Here is a 15,298-nt window from a genome sequence, read left to right as displayed (position 1 = left end):
TATATACTTGTACAAAGGCAGATTCTGGATAAAGATCATCGATAACATTCAAAATATTTCCTTAAATCTCTGCATCTGATTCACGATATATTCAAATGGCGACTTTGATTATCGTTGTTTCTCACAATAGAATATATGATATCCTTGGTAAGATTTACAGAATATCATCTTCCTTGATTATCGTGATCTCATAACAGATCATACGATATGCTTGAGATAACTTTCCATAAGCTTCAACACTTGCAACGTCCCTACATAAGGGGATTTTAAATGTCCCAACACAAGGTAAAGTGCACTAACTGGTCTTGCCAAACAAGCATAGCCCCCCGTTGGTAATAATTGCAGAATCGATGTTCCATAATGCTTACAAGAAGCCCATAATGATTCACGCCCCTAAGCTGGAGTGTGTGTCAGGTCATTGTTTGGCAACGTAAAACTTTGTAGGCACCTCACTCAACTCACAAGGATCCTCGTACTTAGGAGTGTCAATAGATCGGGTTGGTTCAAACCCCGGTGAAACCAGACTTTGCCTCGATTTTCAAGTATGATATTGTGTTCACACCCGTCAGACTCACCGTAAGAGAAACCATACATGGACCCGATAAAAACTACATGAACCAGACCCAAGCCATACCCAATAAAATACTATTTTTTATCATTTTTACATTGAAAAATTAAGGGTCTTAATCCTCGATACCCAGATCCATGTATTAATTGGACTTTCGGGTCCAGACCTGAGTCTTAATTAGGCCGTCTTATTTATCACCATACCGGATTTTATAGGGTTTGGCACGGATTGGGTCCGGGTAAACCCGACCCAAGTAAAATCCTATGCACACAAAAGAAAGAACCTTGTACGTGAAACATGATAATTTAGTGAGGACAGTTCAAATCAAACAACCTTTCCTTATGGCTAATATAGGGCAATAGGGCATACCCTCACTTGTTGCCTCATTTTCTCATCTAGGATGAGAATGGCATAACTACCCTTCCTAACATTTTGTTAGGATTGTACGTACTTACTCCAATTACAATGGCCTACTAAGCTAGAAGCTTGAAGAAAAGACTGGTAAGCCCACAGTTTTTTACTCTCAGAGGACAACAATAGTAAGTACGATAGGCAAAACCAATGTGACTAAGTCTCTGATCATGACGACGATTTATGCATGTATATATCAAAAAAAGTTTAAATCTTGAAGAAATGACAACTCACCCAAAATATACACGTTAGAAATAAAAAAAGGGCGAGAGCAGATCAGGTCCAAAGGGCCCATGACAGAAAATCGTCCAAGGAACCTTAGATGTTGTCCATCAAAATGAAGAACAGTACCCAAAACTCATCAAATAAGATGGTGTTCATATGGATGGTCCACACAAAAATTTTTGGTGCCATTCATTTCATAGATGAATGCCATGGAGTACACTAAAATGAAGGGCTAAAATTCATAAAAAAAAAAGAGGAGTTAGTGCATTTTTGAGTTCTGTTCATTTTCTTGATGGAGGGCATCCAAGGTGTCATGAATGGTTTTCCGTACAAGGTCACTTGGACCTGATATGTTCTAAAAGGGGGCGGAGGTTACTGAAAGCAAATCTAAAATACAGACCTAATAAATTATAGGAAAATTATAAAAAAAAGTCTAATTTTTGGCTTATTTTGAACACGCTTATCTTTTGAAATATTATAAATACATGCTGAGTTAAAAAAAGCAAATCTCAAAAGTTTTACATGTAGTTGTAATATTTCAAAAGTTAAACATGTGTTTGTAAATAGGCCAAGAGTTAGGTGTATTTTTGCAAATTTTTCTAAAGTTTACATTAAAGATTAACCATTGAAAGAGAATGCTCTCGTTGTCTAATATATACATATATGTAGGCATGAACCATGAAAAAATTTAAGGGTAAAGGCTTTTGGTAAGGGGCCAATTTTTTACAGACATCTTTATCTATCCAACAATTTTGTCTATCTCACAAGCTTTTTTTGAAATTTACACCTCGTAACCATCCTCTAGAACAAAGACTTAGCTGCATTAACTTTGCCTGCCATACTTACAGTCGCTATCTTAGCAACGTAAAACTCCATGGGAGGGCTTACCCCTCGCCCCCAAGAGAGTTGTCACGCTTTAGCTTGCGCAAAGAGTGACGCCCATAAGATTTGAACTGAAACTGACTCCCTAGCGGACTAGGCCCCATATTCAAGAGACAAACTTATCGTTCTTTATTTTGTTGAGAAGGCACTCATGAGGGTTCCACTCATTTGGTAGGGGTGACTCTTGAACAAGTCCAAGTTGAAAGGACATCACGAGTTTGAAACTTATGGGTGTGTATCCTTTTTGGCGAGGCGAGAACTGGATGTATTCCCTTGTGGGCAAGAGACACCTAAAGTTTTTTTACACCAGCAAGCTCCAGAGTTGGTACGGTGGGTGTAACGCCTCAAAATTTTTAACCTTAATTATTATTCAAATATTAAAATTTTGAGATCCTTTTTTTTATAAGTATAAGTAAATCAAATCTTATTAAGTGAAAGTAATTTTAAAAATAGTTAAACATTGGACGAAATTATACTAAAGATAACAATCAAATTAAAATGTACGGGATATATACATTTTAAACCATGTACAATATAGGACTGAAATATGAAGAGTTTTAATTTCATTTCAAATAAGAGTATAAAAACAACAGTTCAATTTCTACATGATTAACTACTTTAAATGAAAAGATCGTGTCTACCAAGATCGAAAGGTAAGAGTGGGTCCTCGAGGATGCAACACAATCACTGCTTCACTCCAACTATGCATCATACTTTACATGCATTACCTGTCTCCCATAAAATGGGGTCAGACTCGCTGAAGTCTGATAAAGCAACCCAAACTCAAGCTGGAAGAAAACATATCAAGCTTCTAAAGGTAAAGACATGATATATTATTCATGAATCGTTAAGTGATAGACAAGGAAACAATGTTCTATGAGTGATAAATTTCAAGCATTCAAACATAAAGCATTTAAAAGCATTTCATCACTTAATATTGTATTCAACCTTAACTCACATAATAAAGCAAAATCTATATGCATTCAAGTCACAGAGGTCATCGCATATATATATATATATATATATATATATATATATATATATATATATATATATATATATATATATATATATATATATATATATATATATATATATATATATATATATATATATATACATCTAAGATATTCAGATCATTGCATCATTTTTATATGCATTTGTAATTCTTATAAACAATATGTCAAATGATATTTGACCATTCCAGCATGAAACACACGTACATACCTTCTAACAAATTTAGTTAGATATTTATAATTCACATCAATCATGATACATAGGTGTGATTTATTCACTCAGAAAATCATAACGCTATCATTGACAATGAAACTATATGGGTGTGATGTAACATTCACTTAATAAGTCAAAACTAGTCATTTGTAGGCATGATGTGTCATTCACTTATACGCTAACATAAACGTCATAATCATAACCTCATATCAAGATATAAAATCAATAAGGATTTGACTCTCACATCTGAGTTGAGTATATAATTATGCTACAAAGAAAAGTCAAATCTATAGATTCATAATTGTCTATCTCAGTCAACTCAGAAGATCATCACAATTCATCATAACAATTCGTTTAATTATATAAATATTCACAAGATCTATGTCGGATCACCTGTTCTAGGAAATATACAACCTCACAAGGAGTTACAGTCCTAGTTGAATGGTCTACTTGTTCTTGGACAATGCACTTTATCACAGGAATATATCAAATTCGCGGGCTACCTGTTCTTGGACCATGCACTTCCTCACAGAGACTTACCGCTCTAGCCGGAATATCTGGTCATGTGCACCCTCATAGAGAATCTTGTGGGAACAGTTTCTTAATAGGTACCATATCCAGTAAAAATTATTTTTATACATTCATCAATATAATTAACTACTCTCAAGGTTTATAGCCACCAACAAGGGCACAAACCTGTATACAATCAAAATGCTTCGCATCGCACCGTACATCACTTTATAGGGCATCTAAATTATAAGATCACACATTTAATCCATAAGGTTCTATGAACCATAGTTCACTATTAAACTTCAACATTTATCGCACGTATTCATAATTTTTATATCATGTGGCATTTAAATCATATCATACAGAAGAGTATTATCCTACGCATCATATCATCAGCAGAAGGAATATTGTATTTCATAAATTGAACATCGAAGCATGTGTAAACAAACATAAGTTCTATGCATTCATACGTGAACATGCACATTTCATAATACGAAGGATTCAATGCACACTAGTTTATAGTCGTTTTGATACTTAGCATAAGTATCATGTTTTTGGTATATCCTGCACTCAAATCAGTTAAACATATCGGGCAACATTTGTATACATAAGAACCCTAGATATCGACAACTAGGTACGATGTGTGTGTATAACTTGTATTTGCAATTCATTTAAATATTTAGTGCAACAATATCATACTGACACAATTAATGCCTAAGCATGCTTTCTACGAAGTTCAGTTAAGGTATCTTATGTGAATAGTGTGAAGAACAATAATTCAAAACCTAAATGATAGAAGAGTTTCAAAGTCCGTAAAAACCGCTACCCAAGAAATACAATGAATCCTTTATGTGTGATCGCAAATGCCAAAAACACTAAAAAAGTCAATTATGCTAAGATTAGCCAAAAATGACAAATTACCCTATAAACCATTAGCAAGATCCACATAATACACGAATACGGTTTAATAATTTATAAACACCATCAAAAATATATTTAAATATAATAAATATAGTGATTTATAGCTAAAAATAGTTTTATAAATGCAAATTATACCCTGATTGGCCATAAATGAACAAATAAATATGTAATATATCAAAAAATAAAAAGCTAAAAGCTAAAAATACATTTATAATTTGTTGACAAAAAATAAGATATTTATTTATTAATAATCCTTAAAAAATAGGTTTCTCCAATTATCTTCAAAAAATAAAAAAACATCTTCAGTTTTTTCAGATTTGAAACACCCAAGTCTTTTTTGAAAATTATATACATAGAAATCTTTTTCAAGAAGGTACTTCCACCATTAAGTTACCCGATCCTGCCTTAGAGTTTCAAACTAAAAAGATACTTAGGCTCTGGTTGAAAAATGGTTGTTCGAGGAAGTCTATGCATTTGGAAAATTGGTAGCTGCCAAATCCATTGCTTGGTGCAAATATAAAGGAGAGATAGTCTCATTTCTTCTCCCAAATGCAGAAATTCCCATCCCAGCAACGGGTTTCCACACACCCACCACCAAGGTGGTTTGACCATGTATTTACCAAATCCATAAAGTTCCATCCCAGGTGCCACTTACCAAACAGATTAATTTGACTTGCAAATCCTACCCAAAACCATATATGTGATTCTTCAAATTAAACACCCTTGGGTGCCTTTGAGAACCTCCGATCTCTGATCTGATGATCCGATGTAGGGTGAGGAGCAACTGATACGACACGGGGCACATGCTTAGATTTTTGTTTTGTTTTTTTATTTACGGGGAGAAATCACCCCCAGGATGAGAGACCTAGCCGGACTGGCTCTGTCTAGATCATATAGACATATCGAACTCTGGACTAGCTTTGATCGTATTGACTGTTTTTTAACTTCGATTAACTTTGTATTATTTGGCATTCAATACCATCTAGTGGTAGAAAGTTAAACAAAACTTAGGTCAGCTTACGTGACTGGGTTTAGACTCAAAATTGTTGTTTTGTGTTATCGAACTCTTTTTTTATAATAATTTTAGTTCTAATTATTTTATTCTTAAAATGTAAATGACGATTTTTTTTGTGGTGACTAATCATGATTTTTCAAAGAATCTAAATGATGAGGATGGTCGAGGCTGATTAATCACTATTTGCCAATTAAAGCACTTACTGGGGAATTACGGGCCAATTAAATCCAACAACTTCCAAGGTGTCATGGGATCCAGAATGAAGATCCAATCCACGACCCAACCTATAACAAATCGGTTTTCACCTCCTGTCTTTCATATCCAAACAAAGAGAGTCGTCCGTAACAAATGAAAACATTAATTTTTGTGTAAAAAATTCAAATAAGATTAAACGATTTTACAATAAACATATAGAGACTCGAGACAAGTTTGGACACGATAAAACATGACAAAAAACCATAGCCCCATCGAAGCAAAGAATTTAAATCAAGAACATTGCTAGGGTTTTCCCTTGAGGGAAACGCCCTCCAAAAATAGGCGTATGCCGTTTTTAAGTGGCGAGCACACGGTATTCTTTAGTAAAAGGCGAAAGAATAGTTCGCTCTGTGCTCACCACGCGGCTGCGTGATTGTAAACGGTTGCATGCCACCCCTTTATATACAAGAGACTTGGCCACCAACATCTCTCGCTGATCGATATGGGACTAACACATTCATTTGTTGAAACCACCCAACAGAACAGACTACAACGTTCCCTCGTATGCGGTTTCATCTCTGTTGCTCGTCTAAGCCGCGTAACATTGGTCTCAGGAACAGAGCCTCTATCGTTGAGCTCGGTTTGGACCTGAAACTGAGCTTCTATGGTTCGGGTCATGCTCCACTTTCTAGGTTTACTCCTAAAACTGGGACAGCCCAGTCTTTAGTTTTACATGTTCGAGGTCTGCTTGTTTGGGCATCGTGAGCAGCCCAAGGGCTTGATGCCTTACATAGGGGAGCAAGTAGGTGCGGCACTCAAGGTGTAAGTAGGTCCGAACAGGAACTAGGCCAAGTTCATGAACAGGGCTACCTTCATCTGGACCCGGAACTGGATCCTACTGGAACATACTGCCTTAATTAGATCCTTGTACCCATCCAGCATGATCTGAAAATACGGTTGGCCAAGACGAATATCAAGACCGATTATTTATTGGACCATATCCAAAAATCAAGGGGTGGATTGGAGTTCAGCTGTCGTCAACCTATTTTAATTGGATCTAAATACATCTGGAACCGATCCAGCTTGATTTTCGTCCAGTGTGGGTATGGCTGAAAATTGTGGACCCATATGGGTTTTAGCGGGTTGGGATGCAAATGGGCCAGGTCTTAAGTAGACACATTTTTTAACTGGGTATAAAAATTAGACCCGTATGTGTTAATCGGTTCAAGTACAAAGCAGGTTAGCCGTCATTTGTTTCGGGTTTGGGTTCAAGATCGAGTATTGTAGATCGGTAGGGGTTAATGTATTCAAGTATAGACTGGTTAGGGTATAAATGGGTTGTGTTTGTCACGAGCTCATTCTTAATTTAGTTGGCTGCTCCTTTAACAAGATAATGCATTCTCTTAAAAAAAACAAGATTATACATTAAAAAGCTTTATTATATTTATGAACACTTGTAATTCGTAAAGCATATTAAAGATCACTATTATAAAGTATGCAAAAAAATTGAAGACAAAAAGAATATTATTGAAAACTAACCAAATTATCGATTTAAAACGAAAATTTTCCATTTAAAAAAAAAGAAAATATTGTAAATATTGGTTCATATTTAGAAAGAATCAAAATCAATAATTTAATGCAATTACTTTTTTTTTTTTTTTTTTGCTTTTTAGAGCTAGTAATCCAGTTATCATAAAGGAAGCCAATTGGATTAGTGCTATGATATTTCTATGAAATGATTAAAGTTATCATAAATGTTGTGCATTGGGTTCGGGTTACAGAATGTCCAGGACTGGATTTGGATTTGGATTCAAGTACATACCTGGTTTCAGTTTAAGTCATTTGGGGTATAGATTGCTTTGAACTGTTTGCACCAGGCAATAAAACGGTCAGGTCGAAACATGTTTGCTTCTATACCTTTCACAATAACTTTGTAAACAGAATTTTACTTGTCCAGTACTGGGTTGTCAGAAATGAAACAGGTTTGGGTTGAGGTACAGATTGTATAAGATAATTTCTGCCTGTGTATAAAATGGGCTTAAGTGCATATCGGATTTGGGTTTTGGTTGGTTAGGGTATAGATTGCGTATAACTGTTTGCACCGGGTATCAAAAACGGATCAGGTGCAAACAGATTTGGTTTTATATCCTTCACCATAACTTTGTAAACAGATTTGGTTTTATATCATTTCAAGCATTGAAACATAAAGCATTTAAAAGCATTTCATCACTTAATATTCTATTTAACCTTAACTCACATAATAAAGCAAAATCTATATGCATTCAAGTCATAGAGGTAATCGCATATATATATATATATATATATATATATATATATATAAGATATTCAGATCATTGCATCATTTTTATATGCATTCGTAATTCTTATAAATAATATGTCAAATGATATTTGACCATTCCAGCATGAAACACACGTACATACCTTCTAACAAATTTAGTTAGATATTTATAATTCTCATCAATCATGATACATAGGTGTGATATATTCACTCAGAAAATCATAACGCTATCATTGACAATGAAATTATATGCGTGTGATGTAACATTCACTTAATAAGTCAAAACTAGTCATTTGTAGGCATGATGTGTCATTCACTTATATGCTAATATAAACGTCATAATCATAACCTCATATCAATATATAAAATCAATAAGGATTTGACTCTCACATCTGAGTTGAGTATATAATTATGCTACAAAGAAAAGTCAAATCTATAGATTCATAATTGTCTATCTCAGTCAACTTAGAAGATCATCACAATTTATCATAACATTTCATTTAATTATATAAATATTCACAAGGTCTATGTCGGATCACCTGTTCTGGGAAATATACAACCTCACAAGGAGTTACCGTCCTAGATGAATGGTCTACTTGGTCTTGGACAATGCACTTTTTCACACAAAATTTGGGTTTTATCTGAATTAATCATAAATACCTCACTAACTACAGTCACCAAGTCATCATCGAGTTTACTAGATTTATTGCTATAAAAATCCTTTCGGGGTCGGCATTTTCTTGCATAGTGACCCGATTTTTCATAAGTATAGGAGAAAACATTTTTCTCTTTTTAGCATTGAATTTGAATTTCTTGTTCTTATCTCTAAGTCTGAGTTTGAACTTTAGTTGGCATTCAACCATGTTCATCTTAACATCACAACAAAATATGTAAACTGCAGTCTTTTCCCATTAATTTGCGGTAAATATCACAACAAAATCATGATATTTTGCTATGTGATAATATCATGATATTTTGAAAGTATTGTGTGATATTTTGACCATTTAAAATGTCCACCAAAATATGGCTACTTTCTCTGCTACATTTTTGAAGTATTAGGAATATTTGTCACTATGGGAAAACCTGATTTTATATGGTGATACCGAATCTTGTATTGAAAAAGTGATGGAAACAAGCAATTACGTAAAAACCTATGACATGGATAATATTCAATCTAAGAGTTGAATGGAGGTCAAATAAAAGGTTCAACCCAGTGGTACCACTTAAATCTGAACCCAAACTGACTCAACATTCAGTTTTTTTTTACTCAGAAAAACCACCCCAGGCGCATAGACCAAGCTGTGCTGGGTCAGCCTGCCATGCTTTTGGTCGCTGTCCTGCCAGTGTAAAACTAAGGGTTTACCACTCGACTCACAGAGTCGCCAAGCTTCGGCTTCCACAGGGGGTGACACCCATGGGGATTTGAACCTAGGCTGCCCGTCAAACGCAACATTGAGTTTTTATTTGAAGATATGTTTTAGAAAACTACATTAGATTTGGGTCGGATGTCCGACCCAATGCAATCCATCCGCACCTCTAACCTCATGAAAATGATGCAACACCAAAAATGAGCCAAAAAAAAAAAAAAACATATCAAATGCAGCTCCATCTGGCAAGCTAAATAGATCTACAATATGACCATCATCTGATCATTGCATTTAACTTGAATTGCATACATCATGGTTCCGGGCAAGGGTTACCCATACGGGCAATACATACCTATCATCGTCATGTTTTTTGATGATGAGGAACGCTTGCCCAAGAGAGGAAAACCATGGGTGGGTGTTTTTGCTCGGTGGTAGAATATGAGACTTCGATTTTAGTCCCATATCGACTAATAGAGCGGAGTGAGAGGGGGTGAAGGGTGTATAAAGTGAGGTCGAGAGGAATGTTGAACTCATGCCTTTCTCGGCCTTTTGGCTAAGATCAAGTGTAGTATCTGTTCTTATCAGTTTAATATCTGATATGTGGTCCATGTGACCACACGATATTAAATTAATTTCTTTTGGGGGAAGGTGCCACCACAGTAGCTTGCTACTGGGCCCTTCGAGCGTTGCACTACTGCACGGGCCTGGCGCACCCCTACCAATCTCTAATGATGAAATTTTATTAGTTTATCGATTGTGGGGTTTCATTTTCAGTAATGGAAGACGTGAAAACCGGTTGGATTCATGCTGGGTCGTGGATCAGATCTCCACAATTTATTCTATAAAAACTTTGAAGATGTCTTGGATTGGTATGTGTCTTTTAGGATTGTGATATATGATCCTGTGATGGTTTAAACTCTTAAGGACTTCGATGGGAAAATAAAATTTGAAACTTGGTGGAACAACTTGTTCAACACACTTGCTGAAAATATTGACTAAAAGTCTAAAATACACAAAGTCTGATCTGATAAGAATGAATCTGATCCATAGATTGGATCTTGTTGCATGATCTGTATAAGAAATTCAGGCTGGAGGTCCAACCAAACCTGACCCATTCACTACTTGGACTGAAAGGGCTCGGCAATCGGCAAGATCCGCCTCAGCCCAATAAGTCCTGTGCCCAGCTCAAACCCTACAAGAGTCTGGTTGTCTTTTGCGAGGCTGAGACCGGGTCAGGCCTGTCAAGCCATAACAAGGCTTGGTCAAGCTAGGATGGGGTGACCCGATGTCCACCAAAGAATTCCAAGGATCATGTTCAGCAACACTTGAAACATTTATACCAACAGGCTCCGCTTGTCTGGTAGGAGCAACTAGTGCACCTCACCTTGTGTTGGGACGTTGCAGGTTCAAAACCCAATGGTATAATTGTATAACTGGTAGTGGTCTGCCTAACCACCCAGCTTGCCTTTCAAGAATAAAAATGAAACATTTTATGGTAATTTTCATTAAGCCATGTTACATGCATCATTACCGTGTGCATATTAGGTAAAAAAACTGTTTACAAAGTTATGGTGAAGGATATAAAACCAAATCTGTTTGCAACTGATCCGTTTTTGATACCCGGTGCAAACAGTTATACGCAATCTATACCCTAACCAACCAAAACCCAAATCCGATATGCACTTAAGCCCATTTTATACACAGGCAGAAATTATCTTATACAATCTGTACCTCAACCAAAACCTGTTTCATTTCTGACAACCCAGTACTGGACAAGTAAAATTCTGTTTACAAAGTTATTGTGAAAGGTATAGAAGCAAACATGTTTCGACCTGACCGTTTTATTGCCTGGTGCAAACAGTTCAAAGCAATCTATACCCCAAATGACTTAAACTGAAACCAGGTATGTACTTGAATCCAAATCCAAATCCAAATCCAGTCCTGGACATTCTGTAACCCGAACCCAATGCACAACATTTATGATAACTTTAATCATTTCATAGAAATATCATAGCACTAATCCAATTGGCTTCCTTTATGATAACTGGATTACTAGCTCTAAAAAGCAAAAAAAAAAGTAATTGCATTAAATTATTGATTTTGATTCTTTCTAAATATGAACCAATATTTACAATATTTTCTTTTTTTTTAAATGGAAAATTTTCGTTTTAAATCGATAATTTGGTTAGTTTTCAATAATATTCTTTTTGTCTTCAATTTTTTTGCATACTTTATAATAGTGATCTTTAATATGCTTTACGAATTACAAGTGTTCATAAATATAATAAAGCTTTTTAATGTATAATCTTGTTTTTTTTAAGAGAATGCATTATCTTGTTAAAGGAGCAGCCAACTAAATTAAGAATGAGCTCGTGACAAACACAACCCATTTATACCCTAACCAGTCTATACTTGAATACATTAACCCCTACCGATCTACAATACTCGATCTTGAACCCAAACCCGAAACAAATGACGGCTAACCTGCTTTGTACTTGAACCGATTAACACATACGGGTCTAATTTTTATACCCAGTTAAAAAATGTGTCTACTTAAGACCTGGCCCATTTGCATCCCAACCCGCTAAAACCCATATGGGTCCACAATTTTCAGCCATACCCACACTGGACGAAAATCAAGCTGGATCGGTTCCAGATGTATTTAGATCCAATTAAAATAGGTTGACGACAGCTGAACTCCAATCCACCCCTTGATTTTTGGATATGGTCCAATAAATAATCGGTCTTGATATTCGTCTTGGCCAACCGTATTTTCAGATCATGCTGGATGGGTACAAGGATCTAATTAAGGCAGTATGTTCCAGTAGGATCCAGTTCCGGGTCCAGATGAAGGTAGCCCTGTTCATGAACTTGGCCTAGTTCCTGTTCGGACCTACTTACACCTTGAGTGCCGCACCTACTTGCTCCCCTATGTAAGGCATCAAGCCCTTGGGCTGCTCACGATGCCCAAACAAGCAGACCTCGAACATGTAAAACTAAAGACTGGGCTGTCCCAGTTTTAGGAGTAAACCTAGAAAGTGGAGCATGACCCGAACCATAGAAGCTCAGTTTCAGGTCCAAACCGAGCTCAACGATAGAGGCTCTGTTCCTGAGACCAATGTTACGCGGCTTAGACGAGCAACAGAGATGAAACCGCATACGAGGGAACGTTGTAGTCTGTTCTGTTGGGTGGTTTCAACAAATGAATGTGTTAGTCCCATATCGATCAGCGAGAGATGTTGGTGGCCAAGTCTCTTGTATATAAAGGGGTGGCATGCAACCGTTTACAATCACGCAGCCGCGTGGTGAGCACAGAGCGAACTATTCTTTCGCCTTTTACTAAAGAATACCGTGTGCTCGCCACTTAAAAACGGCATACGCCTATTTTTGGAGGGCGTTTCCCTCAAGGGAAAACCCTAGCAATGTTCTTGATTTAAATTCTTTGCTTCGATGGGGCTATGGTTTTTTGTCATGTTTTATCGTGTCCAAACTTGTCTCGAGTCTCTATATGTTTATTGTAAAATCGTTTAATCTTATTTGAATTTTTTACACAAAAATTAATGTTTTCATTTGTTACGGACGACTCTCTTTGTTTGGATATGAAAGACAGGAGGTGAAAACCGATTTGTTATAGGTTGGGTCGTGGATTGGATCTTCATTCTGGATCCCATGACACCTTGGAAGTTGTTGGATTTAATTGGCCCGTAATTCCCCAGTAAGTGCTTTAATTGGCAAATAGTGATTAATCAGCCTCGACCATCCTCATCATTTAGATTCTTTGAAAAATCATGATTAGTCACCACAAAAAAAATCGTCATTTACATTTTAAGAATAAAATAATTAGAACTAAAATTATTATAAAAAAAGAGTTCGATAACACAAAACAACAATTTTGAGTCTAAACCCAGTCACGTAAGCTGACCTAAGTTTTGTTTAACTTTCTACCACTAGATGGTATTGAATGCCAAATAATACAAAGTTAATCGAAGTTAAAAAACAGTCAATACGATCAAAGCTAGTCCAGAGTTCGATATGTCTATATGATCTAGACAGAGCCAGTCCGGCTAGGTCTCTCATCCTGGGGGTGATTTCTCCCCGTAAATAAAAAAACAAAACAAAAATCTAAGCATGTGCCCCGTGTCGTATCAGTTGCTCCTCACCCTACATCGGATCATCAGATCAGAGATCGGAGGTTCTCAAAGGCACCCAAGGGTGTTTAATTTGAAGAATCACATATATGGTTTTGGGTAGGATTTGCAAGTCAAATTAATCTGTTTGGTAAGTGGCACCTGGGATGGGACTTTATGGATTTGGTAAATACATGGTCAAACCACCTTGGTGGTGGTTGTGTGGAAACCCGTTGCTGGGATGGGAATTTCTGCATTTGGGAGAAGAAATGAGACTATCTCTCCTTTATATTTGCACCAAGCAATGGATTTGGCAGCTACCAATTTTCCAAATGCATAGACTTCCTCGAACAACCATTTTTCAACCAGAGCCTAAGTATCTTTTTAGTTTGAAACTCTAAGGCAGGATCGGGTAACTTAATGGTGGAAGTACCTTCTTGAAAAAGATTTCTATGTATATAATTTTCAAAAAAGACTTGGGTGTTTCAAATCTGAAAAAACTGAAGATGTTTTTTTATTTTTTGAAGATAATTGGAGAAACCTATTTTTTAAGGATTATTAATAAATAAATATCTTATTTTTTGTCAACAAATTATAAATGTATTTTTAGCTTTTAGCTTTTTATTTTTTGATATATTACATATTCATTTGTTCATTTATGGCCAATCAGGGTATAATTTGCATTTATAAAACTATTTTTAGCTATAAATCACTATATATATTATATTTAAATATATTTTTGATGGAGTTTATAAATTATTAAACCGTATTCGTGTATTATGTGGATCTTGCTAATGGTTTATAGGGTAATTTGTCATTTTTGGCTAATCTTAGTATAATTGGCATAACTGGTAGTGGTCTGCCTAACCACCCAACTTGCCTTTCAAGAATAAAAATGAAACATTTATGGTAATTTTCATTAAGACATATTACATGCACTACAATAAATGTGTGAATTAGCGACGACCCTACTTCGTCGCTAATATGGTGCTAATCCGTCGCTAAAGTGTTTAGTGACGGATTAACATCGGAGTAACGACGAATAACTTTTATCGAAAAATTATTGTTGCTAAGTAGCGACGGAAACTATTTGTCACCCGTTTTGTCACTAATTTGCGGGGACTTAGAGAACGACAAGTTTCGTCGCAAAGCTGTCATTACTATATGAAGATTTTTGTTTTGCGACGGATTAATATCAGTCGCTAACGTTGTCGCTAATATAGCGATGAACTCAGCGACGAACTAAGAACCGTCGTAAAAACATTGACCAACTAGTAAATAGCGACGAATTAAATTCGTCCCTTATCCGTCACTAAATTACATGGCGGTACCAAATAGCGACAAATATTTCTGTAGCTAATTCATCGCAAAAAAATAAAAAAAATAAAAAAATTGTTTAAAACATAAATATCGAGAAAAAATTCTCGTAATACAATTTGTTTTTCCTGTACAATTTATATTTTCTGTGAATAAATACAAAGTACACATCAAAAACATATATAAGGAAACTAAAACAATTAATCGATCCACTATAAAATTCACAAGTTT

At 35.7% G+C, this 15,298-nt stretch overlaps 2 non-coding genes and 1 pseudogene across 2 annotated transcripts; 2 read left to right on the top strand and 1 right to left on the bottom strand.

Annotated features, from left to right (window-relative positions):
• Positions 1–6,266: 6,266 nt before the first annotated feature.
• On the bottom strand, positions 6,267–6,384 carry LOC149835200 (U5 spliceosomal RNA). The gene has a single exon (XR_016432923.1). It is a non-coding gene; the product is annotated as a U5 spliceosomal RNA (small nuclear RNA).
• A 3,771-nt stretch (positions 6,385–10,155) lies between these two features.
• On the top strand, positions 10,156–10,341 carry LOC149835199 (U2 spliceosomal RNA; annotated as a pseudogene).
• A 2,578-nt stretch (positions 10,342–12,919) lies between these two features.
• Positions 12,920–13,037, top strand: LOC149835198 (U5 spliceosomal RNA). Its single transcript, XR_016432922.1, has one exon. It is a non-coding gene; the product is annotated as a U5 spliceosomal RNA (small nuclear RNA).
• The last annotated feature ends 2,261 nt before the right edge of the window (positions 13,038–15,298 follow it).

This window comes from Nuphar pumila, chromosome 6, assembly GCF_984573655.1.
Source record: "Nuphar pumila chromosome 6, dmNupPumi1.hap1.1, whole genome shotgun sequence".
NCBI lineage: Eukaryota > Viridiplantae > Streptophyta > Magnoliopsida > Nymphaeales > Nymphaeaceae > Nuphar > Nuphar pumila.
Note: the sequence above shows the minus strand (reverse complement) of the source record. Positions and strands in the feature narration are given on the sequence as shown.